General features: G+C 45.0%; 1 protein-coding gene across 46 annotated transcripts in view; it reads right to left on the bottom strand.

The window, feature by feature from the left end:
* The window catches only part of LPP (LIM domain containing preferred translocation partner in lipoma), a 657,925-nt gene that overhangs the window by 549,406 nt on the left and 88,975 nt on the right, over positions 1 to 19,544 (bottom strand). For 10 of the 46 annotated variants that reach the window (XM_072752457.1, XM_072752430.1, XM_072752454.1 and 7 more), the window contains one exon: positions 14,888 to 15,062. The exons of 33 other annotated variants lie outside the window; for them this stretch is intronic. The gene's annotated coding sequence lies outside the window, so the exon portion shown is untranslated. Of the gene's footprint in view, positions 1 to 14,887; positions 15,107 to 19,544 lie in introns of all 46 variants that reach the window. 3 more of the 46 variants (XM_072752433.1, XM_072752434.1, XM_072752438.1) reach the window with 1 other exon arrangement.

Consider the following 19,544-nt stretch of genomic DNA (forward strand, 5'->3'; position numbering starts at 1 on the left):
CTAAGTCCACCAGGTGGAAGAAGATGGTGAAGGGAGCTGAATGTTATACTAAAATATATATATCGGCTGGGATATACAGTGAGCAAGGGTCTGCAGAGGGGGCATCCAGTTTGTGCTCTCTTTCAAGTTAAGGAGGATATGGCACAGTCAGAACTTCGTGCAAGCTGATGAGCTCAGCATCGCTCGGGACACTCCGTAAGAGAAATCTGAGACATGAAGGGCCAATCTGGAAATATGTTACATTCATGCTTTAAGAGACCTTCAAGATCCATAAGCACTTCACTTTTCAGGTGGAGAAATGAAGGCCCAGGGACTTGAAGCATCTTGACCAACTCCCAGAGCAAGTTCCCGGCCCAGCTGCCATCAGAACACAGACCTCTTAGCTTTCACCGTCTCTGGAGCGAGCATTCCCACATCATCAGCTCCCATCCCACTCGCTCTCCTACTCCCAGGACTCGGAAGCCGAGCAGTGGCCAGCTCCAGCCAGGAGGCCACTGCAGCCAGGTGGGGAGGGCAGGGCCTGGCTCTTTGGCCCCAGCAGGGAGGAAGGCCCCTCCACCAGGGCCTCCTCAGAGCAATGCCTTTCCACAACCACGCAGTGTGCTGGAGAGGCACGGGCTGCCTCAAGACCTCTAAGCCCAAGGGCTGCAAGCTTCGGTCAAGGAGCAAAGAAGCCTCCCCTTATCTCAGCAGAGAAAATAATGCCTTGCTTTCAGAAAGGAAACAGGGATGATCCACTTAGGCTGGAACGCCTTCCATGAGGAATGGAAAAAGACCAACTTTTGCAACATAACCGTTGTAGTGTGTTGACAACACACCACTGAACCCAGAAAGGCAAAGGGCATCAGAAATCACGCCTTCTCTCCTAAAGGAAATATGACTGGAGTCCACTCTAGGGCCAGAACTTGGCATTTCTGTCTCTTCCTAACCTTCTTAGCATCCGTGACAGGCAAGTGACTCATCCAATTACTGGCTGGAAAGCCAACACCTCAGTTTCACATCCCTCGTTCCCTTTCCAAAGGTGTGAGGGAGCTGTGGGGGCTGCCTCCTCCGGGTCCTGCTTCTCCCATGGGGGAGCCAGAACTTGTAAGAGAAGGAGACTACTAACAAGGCCGCTCGGAGGCCGTGCTAAGTGCACACCTGTTCCCACAACTCGGTGATGCCATAGCCCAATTCTCCTCTGACAGCAAGAGGGACACGGGTGGGGGGCTGGGGGGACAACCGGGAAGGCACAGTCAACGCATTCATCTCCGCCCTCAGCACGAAGGTATCTGCCAAGCAAAGTCTAATAATGCGTCCAAGGCATATTTAAGGAAATCACAAAGAAAAATTCAAGACCAGGGTTTTGTTTTGTCTTCTTAAGTTCAAACCACAGAAAGTATTTGGAAGAATCAGAAACTACTTTCCGCAGGGAATTCCACAGAAACTGGAAAATCTTGGGCAAAATTAGAACCAAAGAAAACAGAAATAGCAGAGATCTTGGCGATCACCAGATCCAGCCCTGCCACTTTGACTGAAAAAAAAAAAAAACGGCCGGAGAGAGAGCTTCACAGCTGGATGGCGGTCGGATGGGCTGAGAACCCACATCTGCTGACTCCAAGAATAATTTCTTAGTCCTCATTCCAAGCTAGCATTGACTTGAACACTGACTCCAAATTAAACCTACATGTGACTGAAAGAAAAGGGAAAATAAACTGTTCTCGGTGGCAGATGCTTGGAACATTGGCTTCTTTCTCCAAACTTCACAGTTCATGTTCTGCATAAGATGGAAACCAGTGGGGTCCTATTTTGTCAGTTGCGAATGCACATTTCTTAGGAATGCATTGCATGTCTGGTATTCTCTCCCAACTCCCTCTCCCTGTGCCTCTTTTTGCCATATATGGCACTGAGCTCTGATGCCTGGGTCACAGAACTCAGGCCTCGGGTATGAACACAATCCGGTTTCTGAGCTGTTTGTCTTTACTGGAAATCTGAAGAATCCATCTAGGAAACATTTACTAAAATGCAAAAGGCAGGAAGAATTGATTCACACCCTGAACTTGGCACAGAGAAAAAGAGGTTTCTTTTGCTCACCCAAAGGTTTGCTAACCGGATCCTGGGGACAAAGTATCAAGTTTAACAAGGGTAGGAGGGTTTCTGTCTCAAGAATTGTGCATGTGTGTGTGTGCGTGCATGCACGCACATGTTCACACAGGTGTTGGGGGGAGAACTGCTCTCACACACGTGAGAGACAAAATGACACTGATAAAGCAAGACACAACCAGCTGGCCCATCAGAACATGTCCTCGGCATTTATCTTTCCTGATATGACTTAGTTACCTCTTCATGTGGTGTCTGACTTTCAAACGCTTGCAAACTATGTTTCAGAAGCAGAAAATCTCTTTGAAAACAGTGTTAATCCACAATTGCCATTCCAATTTAAAACAAAAAAAAATGTTTTAAGTATCTATAATACCAAACGATACTTTTGAAAGGAATTATACAAAGAGAATTCAACACACACATCCTCTAGACATGGAAAACGTAAAAGAAGAGCAATGCCAGGGCAGAAAAGGAGAGCTACATTGAGATGGGGTGAAACTGAGGCTGCCCAAGAATAGAAATGACTTGCCCAATGGCATAGGGTCAGTATGACGAAGCCCGTCTTGATGTGGAGCACAGAAAATCTAAAAAGAAAGCATAAGGGACTGTAGAAGGGCCTTATGACCTCCAAGAGCAAAGAGAGAAAGCCCCCTGTTAACCCTCAGCAGTGCACAACCCTCACTGCAGCACATGGCCACCCACATACTAGCTTTGTGATTTTCAGGAGTGCACTTTCCATCTCCTCGGGGAGGACTAAGAGTGGACAGGGACCACATCCTATATGGCAGGCAGACAGTCCTGCTCAGAATCCAACGTCCATCAGTTCCCTGAAGCAGAACCTGAGCAAGTTATTTATCCTTTCAATATCCCTAGAGATTCATCTGCAAACTGGACATAACCATTTCTACCTTATGGGGTACTTAAAAAGGTTAAACGGGCTTTTTACAAATCATGTACCTAGCAGTGTTTGACATATAAGCACTTAATAAACTGTACCTCTTAATAGCATGTCCCTTCATGATTCCTACTACAAGACGCATGAGTGGTTTGGTGAGATGGTAAAAGTCAAAGAGCCTCTGGTTCAAATCCCCACACTTTATCTCCTCCTAACCGTGAACTGTGAACCTAACCGTGGAGTCTCCTTTGCGCTGGTGTGGTTGAGATCTTATCTGAGAGAGGTTCTTTAGAAATTGTCTTGCAATGTGAAAATGGAAAGTACAATTATAAAGGTCAGAACCTTCTTTGGGGAATAACAGTGTCGTGTGAATGTGGGTGCCACATAAATACCAGTGGAGGAACAAGAGGCAGCCCATGCTCTACTGTCCTCACAAAAAGCAAATTCAGGGGCGCCTGGATGGCTCAGTCAGTGAAGCATCCGATGATTGGTTTGGGCTCAGGTCGTGATCTCAGGGTCATGAGATCAAGCCCCCAAATTGGGCTCAGTACTCGGTGCAGAGTCTAAATGGAATTCTCTTTCTTCCTCTTCCTCTGTCCCTTTTACTCATGCTCTCTCTCTCTCTCTCTCTCTCTCAAACAAATAGATAAATCTTTTTGAAGAAGGGAAATTTAGAGTTTAAAAAAAAGTTTCCTTATAAATAGCTTGACTGCCATGCTACTCCTTTCATAAATGTTCCTGAGACAAACGCTAGGCCCAGAACCCCACCATGGTAGCAAGGATTGCTGCAAACTACCACTCAGCACAGAGTAATGAGTAATAATGAAATGCTAGCCAGGGGGTGCCCTGACTCACAAGCCAGGCATGACCCTGGTGAGGAGGCCTGGGGAAGAGTCACCTGAAGTGACCAAGCTAAAAGGCCTTCACCACGTAGAATGTCATAGCCGATGTGAGGAAACAGCAAGGGTCTGCTTTCCCTCTGGGTCCCTCTTCCTTGTTCACACAGGTGCCACTTTCTCAACTCTGACAGATGTCCATGGAGGTAGAAAGCATAAAGAAGACAGTACTGTGGTCCTAGGCGCTGCCAGTGGTCTTGAAGCACCTCCAGGACCATGGTTTTCACAGTAGGTTCCTCAGAGGCACAGAGTTCTGGAAACACAAGCTGGCCCAGGGTGGAAGCCTATTGACTCCTCCAACCACAGCACCACCGTATAACTACACTTTGGTTATCTCACCTACTGGGATTTCACATCACATGTCGTGAGGGGTCTGACAAAGGACTGTACAGAGGAGAAAGGTCTGAAGACACTGAGGCCCAAAGAGCCTGCTGTCGAAAGTGGTACAGCCAGTAAATGCTTGGACCACACAGAGCTTTCCTGGAAGAAGGCCTGGGAATGAGAGGCTGCTGGGAAACCAGCAGAGAAGGTAAGAAAGCTCCAGAGGGCACGCACTGCAACTAGAGAGATCAACCCAGGCGCCCAGAAGGCTGGAAATCTCTAGAAGGGTTGGAGAAGCCAGAAGTGAAGGATCATGGGAGCTAGACAGAACAGGTATCCCGGGTCTGGAACTTCTTTACCTTCTGTCCTCCGTGCTCATCTCTGAGACTCACACCAGGGGAACCGTCCCAGGAGAAAGGCCTCCCCGCTTGGGGCTGGGACCCGGGAGGAGGGGGGCGGACTGGACAAAGGGCAGCACCCGCTCTTACTCTGACCATGCATATGCTGCGCTGGCACCTCGGGGGGGACTCGGGTGGGGGAGAAAGCCCTCGGAGACGACGACGGACGTGAGCTCTCCATTCCTCCATCTTTGCACAGGCCAAATAGGGATAAGGGATCCACATCAACCCAAGAGTTGTCTGGCAAAAGCACAGGGAGGGCCCTCCAATCTGCTTAGTAACAGCAATAGAAAGTGCTAAATAAGTGAGTCAAGAAATATTTCTGGAAGAGCTATTCAACTGGAATGCTTGGAGAGCCACCCGCATTGCAATAACTCGATCTGTCCTCATCGTTTAGAACACGCACGAGCCCGGCTTGAAAAAGGGGACTTCGCAGCTCCAGAGGCAGCCAAATAAATAAATACACACGTAGAAATCGCTCGGTGGCTTTACCGAAGTTAGCAGGGAGAAAGTTATGTTCGCAATAAGGATGTGATTTCATTCTTCTCTCTCTGTCTCATTTCACATCTTTTCCCCAACCACTTTTGGTAGTGAGCAGTTTGTCATGCATCCAAGGGAAGCGACACAGCCTCCTGCGTGGCCGATCCATCTAAAAAACATATCATCTGTCTGTACGGCAGAAAGCCCAGTTGGAATAAGCAAGTTCTGTGCGTTCAACTAGAAAACACTTCTTGTTCTCGCTGTCAAAATAATTCTGTATTAAACTTCTGGGATATGTGACTAATGTGCCTGGAACCTTTTGGAGCGACTGGTTTATTTATTTTAGGGAGGGGAGCGCGGCTGCTGGCGGCGGGGGTGGTGACAGAGAAAGAGGAGGAGGAAGAGAAGAGGAGGGGAGGAATGGGAAACAGGGAAGAGGCAGAGGGGCCGGCCCGGCTCTGGCGGCCCCTGGAGTCTGCACCGCTCGCTTCAGCCCCAGAAGCCCGAGGAGGAGGAGCTGGGCCAGGCCAGGAGGGAGAAGACAGATAAAGACTGGCAGTGCACCCGTCCCAGAGTCAAGGCTGCCCAACAGTTCCTCAAAAGACTCGGGAAACGAAAAAGTAAAAGCAAAACAAAACACACACACTTCATCAGAGTAATCCTATCACAGCTCCTTCCAAAACCCATAAAAGCTCCCTACTGCTTATGGGAAAAAGCCCCAAACACAGCAGTGGGACACGGAAAACTTCTATGATTTGATCGAGAAGCCTCACCTCCCTGCACCTTCCAGATGCAGCCTGCCACCCACCCTCCCACCACCCCCAGGCCAGTTCCTCCACATAGTCTCATGCCTCTGCTAGTCCCTCTGTCTGTCTGGAAGACGCGACTCTTCTCCCTTGTTCATCACAGCCTAGCTATCTTTCAAGGCCTAGAATGTCGTCGCCCACAGCAAAGCCTTCCCGAGTGGCAGCCAATGGACACCTTACCCTCCGCACGCTCCTAACTCCGGCGTCGATCACTTGACAGCCTGCCCCCAGGTACTCCCTGCTTGTTGGGACACCTGTCTGCCGGCTCCCTGGCCCATCTTCCCTCCCAAGCACCCACAGTGTGCATGCATATGCAGGTACCAGGTACCGAGTGCTCTGCAATCAGTGTTCCCCTGCACCTTTCTCGGGATGCCCCAGAGTAGTCTGAGGGCTGCATTCACCAAGCACTAAGTGCATGTATGCCCATCATTGATCCTTTGTGCCTTCCACAGCAAAGCGCCTTTAGCTTTGAAAAAGGTTGAAAGACAAAAAAAAAAAAAAGAAAAGAAAAGAAAAAAAATCAGCTCAGAGATCTTCAGAAAAAAAAAGGTGGGGAATTTGCTCGTGCTGAACCTCTACAATCAGCACCTGGGAGCTGCTCTTCTCCAGCCTCAAACAGGTCATGTTGCTAAAGTCTCCTCTCCTGCTCTGAGCCAGAAGTGGGTGGAAGGATGGGACACTAAGTGAGGAGGGGGTGACAGGAGGGGACACTTCCAGGGGAAACAGACAAGGTGATGAGGTCAATAGATCTAAAACCCATCAAATAGGTTGAAATCACTTGCCTACTTTCTGTTTTGTTTTGATTCCACCACCCCCCCCCCCCATTTTCTTACTTGTAACTAGTTATATATTAAGAAGGGAAAGAAGGGAGGAGGTGTTTAGAGATGGAGAACAGGACGGGGCTGCAAGCAGGACGAGGATGAAAGAAATACTGAGCTGGCTGCGTGCTGCTGGTCAGCTCTGGCAGTCCCACCTCCTGAACTTTCTCTCCACAGTTACTTGGCAGAGACAGCTTCAGAAAACAGTTTGCACTTTCCTTCTCCAAACCCGCCCTCCCTCCCCCACCTCATTTAAAAAATGAGTTCCAACCTCCTAAAGAGGAAAAGGAAAAATGAGACCCAATTCACTTCACATTTTCTACCACTTAAGGAAAACCATTTCTTGGAGTGAATGCTTTATGATTCAGAGAATAACCTTACTCTCTCATCCTGCTTCTCTCTACTTCTGCAACCCCCTCACATCCTTTCTTCAACTTGGAAGTAATCCTCTGCCCTCAGAGAAGAGCCCTCCTTCCATTCAAAATCTTCATCTCCCTCCCTCTCTCTCTCACTCTCTCTAAATCTCCCACTCTTTCGCTCTCTTTCTCGCTCTCTCTCACACACACACAAGTTTTGTTTCTATTGTTTACCTTCATAAGAAAACAATAAATACCCATAAAGGTAATTCATTTATTCACTCATTTATTCATCTTTAAATAAAGCTTAATAAGCACCTACTCTGAAAGAGCTAATATTCTAACAGGGCCCATCAGAAACTGTACAGAGATGCCAACGGTGATGTCACAGGAGAAGCATACGGGATAGACCACCTGAGCCCGAGGAACTGCGGAAGCCTTCCCACGTAGGACACCCGCAACACGGTAGACTCCCTATGACAATCTGTTAAAAGAATTAATGAGTATGTTGAATGAGTGGAGAAATAAAGAAATGGATAAAGATGTATCTGAGTTTAGCCTCAAAAGGATGAGGAAGATTTGGACGGGCACAAATCAGAGAGCCAACAGTTCACAGGTGAGGATCACAGCTGCACAGAGGCAGGGAAAAGAGAGGCCCAACTCAGGAATGCCCAGAAGCCTAGTGCAGAAGGGAAACGCTATCGTTGGAGGCCATGGAGAGGTATTCACTTGACACACTCACACCCTGTAGTACTTGCTACATGATGGATCATGTAGTCCCCGGTTTGCTTTTAGAAATACTAACTCATTTAATCCCCATAACAACCCTACTTCCATTTCACATAGGAGGAACCAAAGCCCAGGGAGGGTCAATAACCTCCCCAGATAAGAGGGTTGGCGGGTGGTGGAGGAGCCTGGCTGCAAAGTCTGGCTCTCCACTGCTGCATTATTCCATCCCGATATGATATCAGTATCCTCTGGACAGGCCCCCAAGGGCCAGACCAAGGAGTCCATGCTTCATTCTACAGGCAAAAGGAGTCAATTCAAGGTTTGGGGAGCTAGAATAGGAGGGTCACATTTAGGGAGAATATTTTGCATTTGTGAACTAAGATTTATCAGAGCTCATGGATGGATTAGGGAATAAGAGATGAATCAAGTTCAACATCAGTCCCTACCCACCCCACCGTGGCCAGCCACACGCTCCTAAATCAATGTTTCACTGTCATGTACGCCGTCCAACAGGATATACAGTAATTTTTCTCTGTGTATGCTCACACCCTGCAATTTGATTTTTTATATATATATTTGTATATATATTAGAATAGTCTGTTCAGATCTGGTTTCCGGGCCAAAGATTCCACAGAGCCTGCCATGAGGGACAGCATGGCCGCAGTCGGTGGTGAATGGCCTCCCAGCCCAGCCTCATGCTCCGAAAGGCAGCATTGTACATGTACTGAATAGCCACAAAAATAGCTCGGCTAAAGGACACAGGGAAAAAAAAACTGCACTCTTTAGAACTGACGTGTTTTTCCTTTTCTCTCTCTACCACTGCTTCTATGACCTAGTAAGGAGGTATCACGGTGGAAGAAGCACTGGGCCAGAGTTCAGGCAGCCAGGATTTGGGTGTTGATTGCCACTTTCTTTTAAACGCCACCTCTGACAAGCTCTGGGCCTCAGTTTTGCTATCTGTAAAATAAGAGGCTGGTTCTCAACTATAGTGGTTGTTGCCCTGTATTTGAGAGAGAGAGAGAGAGTGAGAGTGTGTGTGTGTGTGGTGGTATGTGTGGGGTGTCAAGACAGATACGAGTGCATTTTGGTTGACATAGGATTTTTTTAACCTTATATCTTTCCAAAATGTTCTATAAAGTAGAGCCAAAAACTAGGGTATGGAGGGTGAGTTGGCTGGCTATGTGGGGTTACAAAGCAAAACAGATTTCCACAAATAAAATGTCATACTTGGGGGCGCCTGGGTGGCTCCGTCAGTTAAGCATCTGCCTTCGGCTCAGGTCATGATCCTGGGGTCCTAGGTTCAAGCTCCGCATGGGGTTCCCTGCTCAGCAAGGGAGGGGTCTGCTTTTCTGTCTCCTCGTCCCTCCCCCCTGTTCGTTCTCTCTCTCTCTCTCTCTCTCTCTCTCTCTCTCTCTCAAATCAATAAATAAAATATTTAAAAATAAATACATAAATAACATGTCGTTGTGGTTCCCTTGGTAAAGGGTGACCTAGATCATTTTCCTTTGTTTTAGACTTTCCCTATACATACTAAATTAAGTCACCTGAGGTGTTTTCCAAAACTTTAACAATGATTATCATTGATGAATGGATTTGAGGAAACTTCTCCTGCGTTTGTTCTACTCTTCTGCACGGTTTAAATTCTCTTCGGCCAAACATTTTTTAAGAAATGATAAAACTACAGCATTTGAAAATAAAAGACAAGAGAAAGCCTAAAAATGAAGAAAAAACAAAAGTCAAAACTCACCCCCGCAGCCTCCCTACACTTACCCGAATACATTTTCTAAACCCTAATCTTCCTGCGCTGGCAGCCACAGCCAGTGGACGCAGCACACTGTGGGGGTAGGGGCCCCCCTCGTTCCTTCAACTCAGTGCTTTCCCTTTTTTCCCCAATTAATTGAAATCCATTACTATGTGGTGACAAGTACGGTGAGGACAGTGGCTTCCCTCACACAGCTGTTGTTGAGGCCCAGCGGCTAAAAAAAGACTGCAAGCACTTTGTCAATATAGGGTGTTTAATCACTGAGCAGACATGAAGTCCTCCTGGGGGACTGTAGCGATGGGCACCGCATTTCTATGGCTTAGCTTCAGTGATGATGATGACGACGACGATGGCAACAACAACAACAACAACAATCATAATCATAAGCAGCTCACCCACTGGACACCCTGGCCTTGCCGCCAATCACTAAAAATACAAAGAAGCAGACTCCTTTCTCCAAGCACAAGACACTCCACATTATCACATCCTGTTAAAACGGGGCAGGTTTTATTCATAATAGCTGCGGGTCTTACAGGTGATTTTTATTTTCTTCTTCAGCTCTCATTCCCCATTTTCTCAATCTTCTACATGAGAATGCATTGCTTTTATACTTCCAAAAAAAAAAAAACACACACAGAAGATCATTTTTAAAGACTTGTAAACAACCACCACCATAAATAAGCCAGGCTCTCCTTTCACAGAGTTTAAACATGAGCCTTCCTCACCAGTGAGCCTGCAGGGGATATTCTGTAACTAGGTCACCGGATTTCACTCCATCCCGGTGTACCTCTCCAAATGTTCACCAAAGCCACCAATATCTCATGAGGTTAATTTTGGACAACTGCTGAGTTGAACTAAAAGGAACACATTTAGTCAAAAAGCATTTAGGGAATGCCTCTAATATTCTTGGCACAGCAGGAGTCACCAACATGAAGAGGCCGCCCCACCCTCCAGAAACCTACAGAAGGTAGGAATTAATACACACGCATAAATAGGAATAGCTCAAGGTACAATGTGATAAGTTCTAAAAGTGTTCCAGCTCAAAGCAGTGTGGGGGTTCTAGGAAAGGAAAGGTTATTTCTAGCTGCTGGGATGAGGGATGGCTTCGGGACAGAGTTAATGTCTCAGCAGGACGAGAAACACCAACAAAGGCAAGGAGGGGAGCAGATCCGAATCCAGAGTACAGTTCAGCTGGCCGGAGCCCAGGGGCACTGAAGAGTGGCCTTCACTCTGGAGAGGAAGACTGTGTCAGACGGTCCTGAGGATACGGGACACCAAGCTAGGGAGTTGGGGTGTACTGGCTTGGCGGGGGGGGGGGGGGGGGGGGGGGTGCACTGTCTCCACGTGCATCCAGGTGCCATAGCAACCGTTTCACCCGAAGCCATCCTTTTACATGTAGGAGTAAATTAAATGAGTGAAGAAAAAGTAGAGACGACAGACAAATACCTAAGTTAGTATAAACAAGCCACAATATGTTCCCAAGTAAAATCGATGGGAGTCACCGTGAATACCTCCCAAACTAGAGAACACATGCCCTCGGTGATGAAAATCTGGTGAGTGTGGGGAGAATGAATGAGGAGGGAAATAGCAGAAGTCATGGCTCGGCCTTTCGGTGGTTCCCAGTGAGCCAGGCCAAAGCGGCTCAATCCCCTGCTCTGGAGCCACTCATTCAAACTTCTGTGTCCATTCCTGTGACCCTGTGACACCCTCTCCACAGCCTGAGCCACCGCAAAGAAGCACCAATGCTTTTGGTGAGGAAATTCTCCTTCTCGATGGGATGATAACATCATAAGAATGAAGGTTTGCTAGGGTCAGGAAAAAAAAAAAAAAGTATACTGTATCCGAAAGAGAAGGAAAAAGGAAAAGAAAAGAAAGTAAAAAAAGAAAGAAAAGAAAAGAAAAGAAAAGAAAAGAAGAAAAGAGAAAAAGAAAAGAAAGAAAAGAGAAGAAGAAAGAAGGAAGGAAGGAAGCAGGCGAGCAAAAGAGCAGAGACGGCTTTTCTGCCCCTAAAACATCGGTTCTTCCCCCTTGCTGAACAGTATCATCCCTCGGGGTACTCGTTTTTTTAAAATTTCAGATACTCAGGGCTCCACTCTGGCCTATTCCAACCAGAATGCATAGAGGGGAGTCCCAGGCACAGTCACTATTACACAGCTCCCCAGCTGACTTTAACACGCAGCTGGGGTTGAGAGTCGCTGCTGGCAGTCTGGGCAAAAATGCTCAGAAGAAACTGAAAGGTCAAATAAATGAGAAGAACTGACAGCCTGTTGGGCTCAAGTTCAAAGGAACCCCTAATCACATACTGGTTGCTTTTCAAGGCCTCTCTCCCCCTGGTTGGGGGCATCCAGGGTGAGCTCTTTATAGGAGAGTATCAGGTTCCCCTGAGCCTGACAGCAGAGGCCAGGGGAGGGTCACCAGCATCATGTAATCAGTGAAGGTGGGTGCTCACAACGGAACACAAGTGAAGGCTATCGGGAGAGTGAGAGCCAGCACCAGCCCAAGCGAAGCTCTGTGCAGTACTGTCATGGGATGGGGACAAGGAGGAGCATGTAGATCTCGAACTCCAGCCGTCAATATCATGGCAGCATAGGGTGTAAGGAGGAACTTTGCAATTAGACACACGCTGGCTCTGTCACTTTCTATGTGATTGTAAACAAATGCTTTAATCAATCTGAGCCTAAATTTCCTTACTTGCAAAGGAGGAATTAGAATATATGCCTTGCATATTGTTTTTCTTTTAGGATTTGGAATAACAGTGTACACAGTCCGGCCCACGCTAGGTGCTCAGGCAATACATGTCAATGATACATTATCATTATAATTATTAAGCAAATAAAACCAACCCGAAATTGTCTCCAAGATGGCATGCCATCACCAAACCAGGAATTGAAGACAAAAACCAGAAATACATGTGGTAGGCAACCAAACCTGCATCTCCCAGACCAGGAGGAAGTATTATTTCTACTCCCAACATCAACTCAACCCCAGCGTGCTTAACCGTAGATGTCAAGTCATTGCTTTTCAGTCAGGCCTCTCAGCAATTACAAACTGGCTCAGACTTCAAAAGTCATTAGGTCTCACCTTTCCTCTATCCAAACCTTTGCCACGCGAGAGAATGGCAAAGTTGAAAGGTCTTTGGAGGTGACCATCTGCCCACCATGCAAGGCTTGCCAGAGCCACATGGCACCAGAGGAGCATGTCCATCTTCAAGAGGGTGGTCCATTTCAATTACACTTAGAAGTCAATAGCATAAAACCATAAACACAACACTAATTAACGAGTTTACCAACACTTCTTATTAGACACGTGGTAGAGAAATTACGTGCTTACTCTGTAGGTGCCAGGGTCAGCACTAGAGTCAGGGCTAAAATCCAGAGCTGTGGAATTCCATGCACCAGGATGGCAAAGGGGTCAGATGCTCAGACTCCACCACGACCAGGTACCCTAGACACTAATGTCCTTCCCTTCTCTAAGCTGTGGGTTCCCATTCTTTAATGAGAGGATACTCCTTGATTTCCTTAAGGATTATTAGAGAACGAGTGGGTAGTGACCATGGAAACCATTTGTTCCAGTCTGACCTTGAGACACCTACATCTTGCCTTCCCGTACAAAAGCTTAAAAATCCACTGATAGAAAATTTGTAGCCATTTCCTGCTTGGGTCAAATGCCACTAGCTGAGCGTCAGAGTCGATATTAAGCCAAATCTGGGGCTGAAATCTATCAGCAGCAGAATCTGAATTTCATTGATACAAGAATAAATATGAAATTTCTCAGTGTTGAAGATAACCGGTAATTGATGTTGCTGTACAGGATTTTGAAGGTTTTCCTGATCATGAGATGTTGAGGACACAAATTTGGCATCCTACTTGCAATGTGTCTTCAAAAACGTGAAAAATTCCTAAACAGGCCCTTTCTGGAAAGATCTGTGGACTTAAGTAGAATTAAACAACTAAAACTAAGAAAAAGTTCTTAATGGACATTCTTTTTAATGTTATAAAATGCAACTACCCGTGACGTGCTCATTTGGACATGCAGTGTGTGTGGATGGGAGCAGGGAGTCAGGAAGGCTTCCAGAGAGTAGAACACATAACCCCAAATGCAAGTTGCAAGCCCTGAATCTATGAACACCATCAGAGGAAGAGGTGCTCTGGAACGGCATGCCAGGTGGCAGCATGTACAGGAAAAGCCACAAATTTCACGGCCTTTCACATCCTGTTTTGAGTCTCAGTCCTGTGACTACTACCTCTGTGACCTGGGAGAGTAACATAAAGTCTCTGAACCTCAGTTTCCTCATCTGTAACATGGGGCGGTATCTGTATTTTGAGCGCACGTTAGAAAGATCGTCCATGGTGCCCAGTAGAAGCGCCTCGCATGGACCCTGGCTGTGGATATGACATTCCAGATTTCCTCTGCTCCTCTGCAGTTAGGAACCCACACACTTGGTGGATGGGCTCAGCCTGCTTAAGCGGCACGCTGCCCTATGAGATGCTTTATAACCCTGTTGCTGAAGCAATCAGGAGGCTTTCCATGTCTCCAACAAGGCAAGGGGTACTTTCCCAAGAAAACGTGATAGGAATAATATTTAAGTGAGCCACCCAAACATTTTCTAACTTCCCTCGCATGAGGCAGGAGTGAGTCAGAATGTGAAGGTTTATCTGTGTTTATCCAGCACGGAGGACAGAGATGCTGTGCTATGACCGGTGAGTGTGGCTGAGAAAGACAAGGCCTCCAGGGGACTGAATAGTCAGGTATCCATTTCTGCTGGAAGTCCTATGGGGAGGTGACACCACAGGAAGGCGACAAACCTTCAGTAACAGATGCCCTGGGGATTTTTGATCATTCAGCTACACAAGCCTCATCTCTTACCTGAGGAGAGGCGATGAAGGAATTCTACCCAATGCATCTGGTGGGCCTGAGTCTGTTGATACCCCAAAGAGGAAGATGCATGTGGAGCAGGGAATATTCTTCTCTATATCCTTCAAACCCTTTGCTCTGACTCTTCCTTCTCTGAGCAATGCCTCTGCCAACCAATCCCATTTCCACAGCATCTGAGGCAGAGCACAGATACTGGCAAGCCAATTAATGCAAAGCTCTTGCTCCCAGGCATGTATGAAAATGGCACTGGGTTGATCCTGGGCTGCCTTCTGCATCTGACTAATGCAAACCAATTTCCTCCCCATCCCACCATGGAAGCCCTGATTTGCTATTTTCAAAAGGTGGGGAGGTGAGGAGTTCCAGGCTTAAAATGATGAGGACCAGATACAAACTGCACTGACCACATGATCAAGTAAAGCCCTGTCTCATAACTGCCAGAGTCTTCCAAATCACCAGGGGCAACACTTACTGAGCCAGTAGTCTTACTGAATTCTTCCTACCCTTATAAGGGCGGCTTCATCTGCTTTGGCTGTCACCTTCTTTTGTAGTTGTGGAATATATCATTTGCAGAGTTGAATTTCTTAAGAGCAGGTGGGCAGATCCAATTCCAGTTTAATGTCTAGTCACTTAAATTCATCAGGCATCTATTGAGCAAAAAACATGTACACAGATGGCCCTGAGCAAGACCCTGGAAGTACAAAGGTGAAATAAGATACAATCACTGACTCGTGTCATATAATCATTGGCCTTGTAGGCATGAAATAAAGGTTAACCATTCAGTGTTGCAATACATAAGTATTATAAATATTAATTGTGATGTTAAAAGTACAGGACATAATTAACAATGGAGAACTGGTTTAAAAAGCAAGCCCAGGGAGGCCTGGGTGGCTCAGATGTTTAAGCGTCTGCCTTCAGCTCAGGGCATGATCCTAGGGTCCCGGGATCAAGTCCCAAATTGGGCTCCTTGCTCAGTGGAGAGTCTGTTCCTGCCTCTGCCTCTGCCTCTGCCTCTGCCTCTGCCCCTGCCCCTCCCCCTGCTTGTACCTCCACACACTTTCTCTCTCTAATAAACAAAATCTTTAAAAAAATTTTTTAAATTAATAAACTGAAAAGCAAGCCCCCAAATAGCAGGCTGTGATGTATACACACACACACATGCAAATGGGAATGCTATTCACTATAATGTACTTCAGGGAAATAGGATTCCAGGCAATCTAAGATTTTGTTCCTTACACAATCTTTATTTTCCCAATTTTCTACAATGAAAATTAATTACTTATAAATTCAAAAAGCACCAATAAAATGTTGAAAATAAAGCACACTAAGGGCCTCATTCTTCTGACTTCCCAAAGAGCTCCTGTACTAAACCTAGAGATTTGACACCCTAATCCCTCGCTCCAAAAATCCATGTGTGTGTCTGTGTTAATGTACGTGTGTGCCTGTGTTACACATTTGTATGGTTGATACTGACTAACCTAAAATACAAGTCCTTTGTGGGATCCTGGTTGGGTGGAAGAAGACTAGACAAACTCTGAGAGACAGGTAGTCATCTTTTGGAGTAACTGAAATTGGGAGTACATCAGAGTAGCTGCTGATCAGAAAAGCTATTCAAGCACAGAAGACACATGGGGCAGAGAAAACCAATAGCCATTTGGTCTGGCTCTTGCACTGGAAAAGCAGAAGGGTATCTCTCCCAACCACAGGCACTGGCTTGTGAACGAGCTGCCTGTCCAAGGGGCAATTCCATGTGTCTATTCCCGGAGACAAGCAGCCATCACTAAATCATTTATTTAATAATGATCCAGAACTAAGCTTTATACCTCTAGAAAGGCCAGAAAACATTACACAAATAATTCTTTGCAAATATGTCCATTTGATTTGTTTAGAAGCTGCTGTTAAAAACATACATTTGGAAGGGGAAACCAAACTAGAAACACTGCAACAAGCTAAGTGAGAAATGACGACATCAAGTTCAGAAATACTTAATGAGCACTTACTATATGCCAGGCATTGATTGTAGTAGGTATTTATACTACAGTAAGGCATAAAAGGGCAACAGCCCCTACCTTTACACAGCTTACCTTTGGAAGAATGTAGGAGGAAATCATAAAAACAAAAAGTAGATGTGGAATCCTGGTACTACAGGACACAATACTGCAGCCCTAATAAACTTGACTGTGTAGGTCAAACTAACAAAGCTGTTAATGGGTAGAGGCGTGGGCAGATTTTGGTTCCTGATCAAATATATTTGACGAATTCATACATGAGCTCCAAGAAGCTCTACAGCAAAGAAATATGTCTAAATTTGATCAAGTTTACATTTCCTAATTGTGTTTGACCACAGAACCCTCCTTCTTGTGGAATACCTACCAACAGACCATAGAAAACAAACATTTACCAAAACAAAGTTTGCAAAATGCACAATAGTGGTTGTGCCAAAGATATAAAATTATCATCAGATGGGTTCTTTTAAAAAAAGACAGGAATGTTCATTAGGCTCTCTGTAAAAATTGACATACTTTTAAGTATTGACTCTTAAAAGTAGGAAAATCTATTTGGAATTCTTCATTTCCCAAAATCTAGGAGACAGAGACTTTGGTATATGTCCCAAATTACCAGAGAATGCCTCCTAAACCCCAAAACTTCCAGAGTCCACTGCCCACCCAATGTGACTATGGGACACCCACAGAGGCACCAGCAAAAAAGGCAGGTGGCAGAAGAGGGCATAGTGAGTAATCAGCATGTGACCAGGTGCTAGAGACAGCAGACAGAGAGTCACAGGTGCTCCCAGAAAAGTATACAGCCAAGTTCTCACAGTCTATTTCAGGGAAGGGGAGTGGTTATAGATACTGCTGACAGGAAGGAAAACGCAGACAATCCCTAAAACTTTGTTTTGTTTTAAATAGTTTTCCTATAGGGTGCCTGGGTGGCTCAGTCAGTTAATAGTCTGCCTTTAGCTCAGGTCATAGTCCCGGGGTCCTGGAATTGAATCCCACATTGGGCTCCCTGTTCAGCGAGGAATCTGCTTCTCCCTCTGTCCTTTCCCCTGTTTGTTCGTTCTCTCTCTCTCTCTCTCTAATAAATATAAATCTTTAAATAAATAAACATTTTCCTGTTAAATATATTTATACATTTATCGATGAGAGAAATGGATTGGGAGAGGTTGACTTGTAAAACAGAAACCGAGTCCTGAGTTGAAAGTCAACAAATTTAGGTTTAACACGGTCATTAGCTAGCCAATACCCCATTCTCCTTGGATCACCCTGTTCCACTGTTCACCACTGCTTAGTCCCCTTCACATCTAGTCGTGCGTGATGTGTGTTACAGAGTAACCACCAATCTCAAATCACAGAGACAAAGAATTTTCCAACTGGTGTTGGGACACTTAGATAGCCATTTGGATAAGGACAGAATTAGATCCATTCATCACATCATACACAAGAATAACCTGCAAATGAATCAGACATCTAAATGTGAAAAATGAAATTATACAGGCACTGGAAAATAACACAAGTGAACATAACTGTTGAGAAATGCTTTCTAACCACGATCAAAAAACCGAGCAATGGAAGAGAAAGCTGATAAATTCATCTATATAAATATAAAAATTTTCACATGACAAGAAAAGCACTGTAAGAAAGGTCAAAAGGCAAATAATACACTGGGAGAAAATATTTACAATATATTTCACAGATGAAGGGCTAATTCATAAAGCATATTTTACAGAAAAAAGGCCAAAATCCAACTGAAAAAAAATGGGCAAAATATATGAACAGACAATTCACAAAAAATGAGATTTATAAAATTAACAAATGTGGTCTTTAAACAAGTGAAAAAAAAGTTCAACTTCATTTAAAATAGGATATATGCAAATTAAAACTACACTGAAATATCATTTCTCACCCGTCATACTGGTAAAAATTCCAAAGGCTGACAACATGCTGTGGTCGAGGATTCTGGTGAGACACTCCCACAGAGAAGAATTCGGCCCTACCTAACTAATACAACATTCTTCCTTGACCCAGCATTCCCACTTCCAAGAATATAGCCTGAAGATAAATCTCCACTGATATGAAAGTGAATATGAATAATATTATCCATCGCAGGAAACCATTCCACTGTCCAACCACAAATCAGCTGTATGAGAGAGCAGAGAGAAGGAAGGAAGGATGGAAAAAACAGCAGAAAGATAGAAGGAAGAGAATTAAGAAGGGGAGAGATGAGGAAAAGAGGGAGGGGGGAAACAGAAAGAACAAAAGAATTTTTAAAAAGCAAAGTGCAAAAAAAAAAAAAAAAAAGCAAAGTGCAAAAAGGCTTATTTTTATAGCACATTACCTTTTATGTAAGAAAAAAAAGCAGTATGAAAACACACATAAATCAGGTTTAAAAGAAATACAGGAAAGATAACCAAGAAAACAAAGAGACTGCTTCCCTACAAGAGGCAGAGGGAATATTGGGGTGGAAGGAATGTTGGAAGGAGTAGCACTTCTCTGGGTATACGTTTTCATTTACTTTGGACATTTGGAAACATGTTAATGTTTTACACATGCAAAAAACAAAATTAAATCAACAAGGCAAGGGTGGGAAGGAGGAAAGCTAAAGCCAAAAGCAAACTAAAAGAATTAAACCCAAATATATTTTAAATGAACAACCTAATGACAACAGGGGACTAGGGGGGAAGTCTATAAAGAAAAAAAATTCCTTGAGGCACCTGGGAGGGTTCAGTAGGTTAAGCATCTGACTCTTCCTTCTGGCTCAGGTCATTATCTCAACCCTATCTGGACTCCCTGCCGGGCGTAGAACCTGCTCAAGATTCTCTCTCTCCCTCTGCCTCTCTCCTCCTTCTTTCTCAAAAGAGAAAGGAAGGAAGGGAGAGGGAGGGAGGGAGAGAGGAGAGAAAGAGAAGAGAAAGAGAAAGAGAAGAGAAGAAAAAAGAAAAGAAAAAGAAAAAAGAAAAGAAAGAAGAAAAAGAAAAGAAAGAAAGAAAGAAAGAAAGAAAGAAAGAAAGAAAGAAAGAAAGAAAGAAAGAAAGAAAAAGAAAAAGAAAAAAAGAAAAGAAGGAAGGAAAAAAATTCCTAAACATAGTATTTGACAATAAACTTTCAGTCTTAGGCAGGGTTAAAGTT

The sequence above is a fragment of the Vulpes vulpes genome, chromosome 3, assembly GCF_048418805.1.
Source record: "Vulpes vulpes isolate BD-2025 chromosome 3, VulVul3, whole genome shotgun sequence".
In the NCBI taxonomy this organism is placed as follows: Eukaryota; Metazoa; Chordata; class Mammalia; order Carnivora; family Canidae; genus Vulpes; species Vulpes vulpes.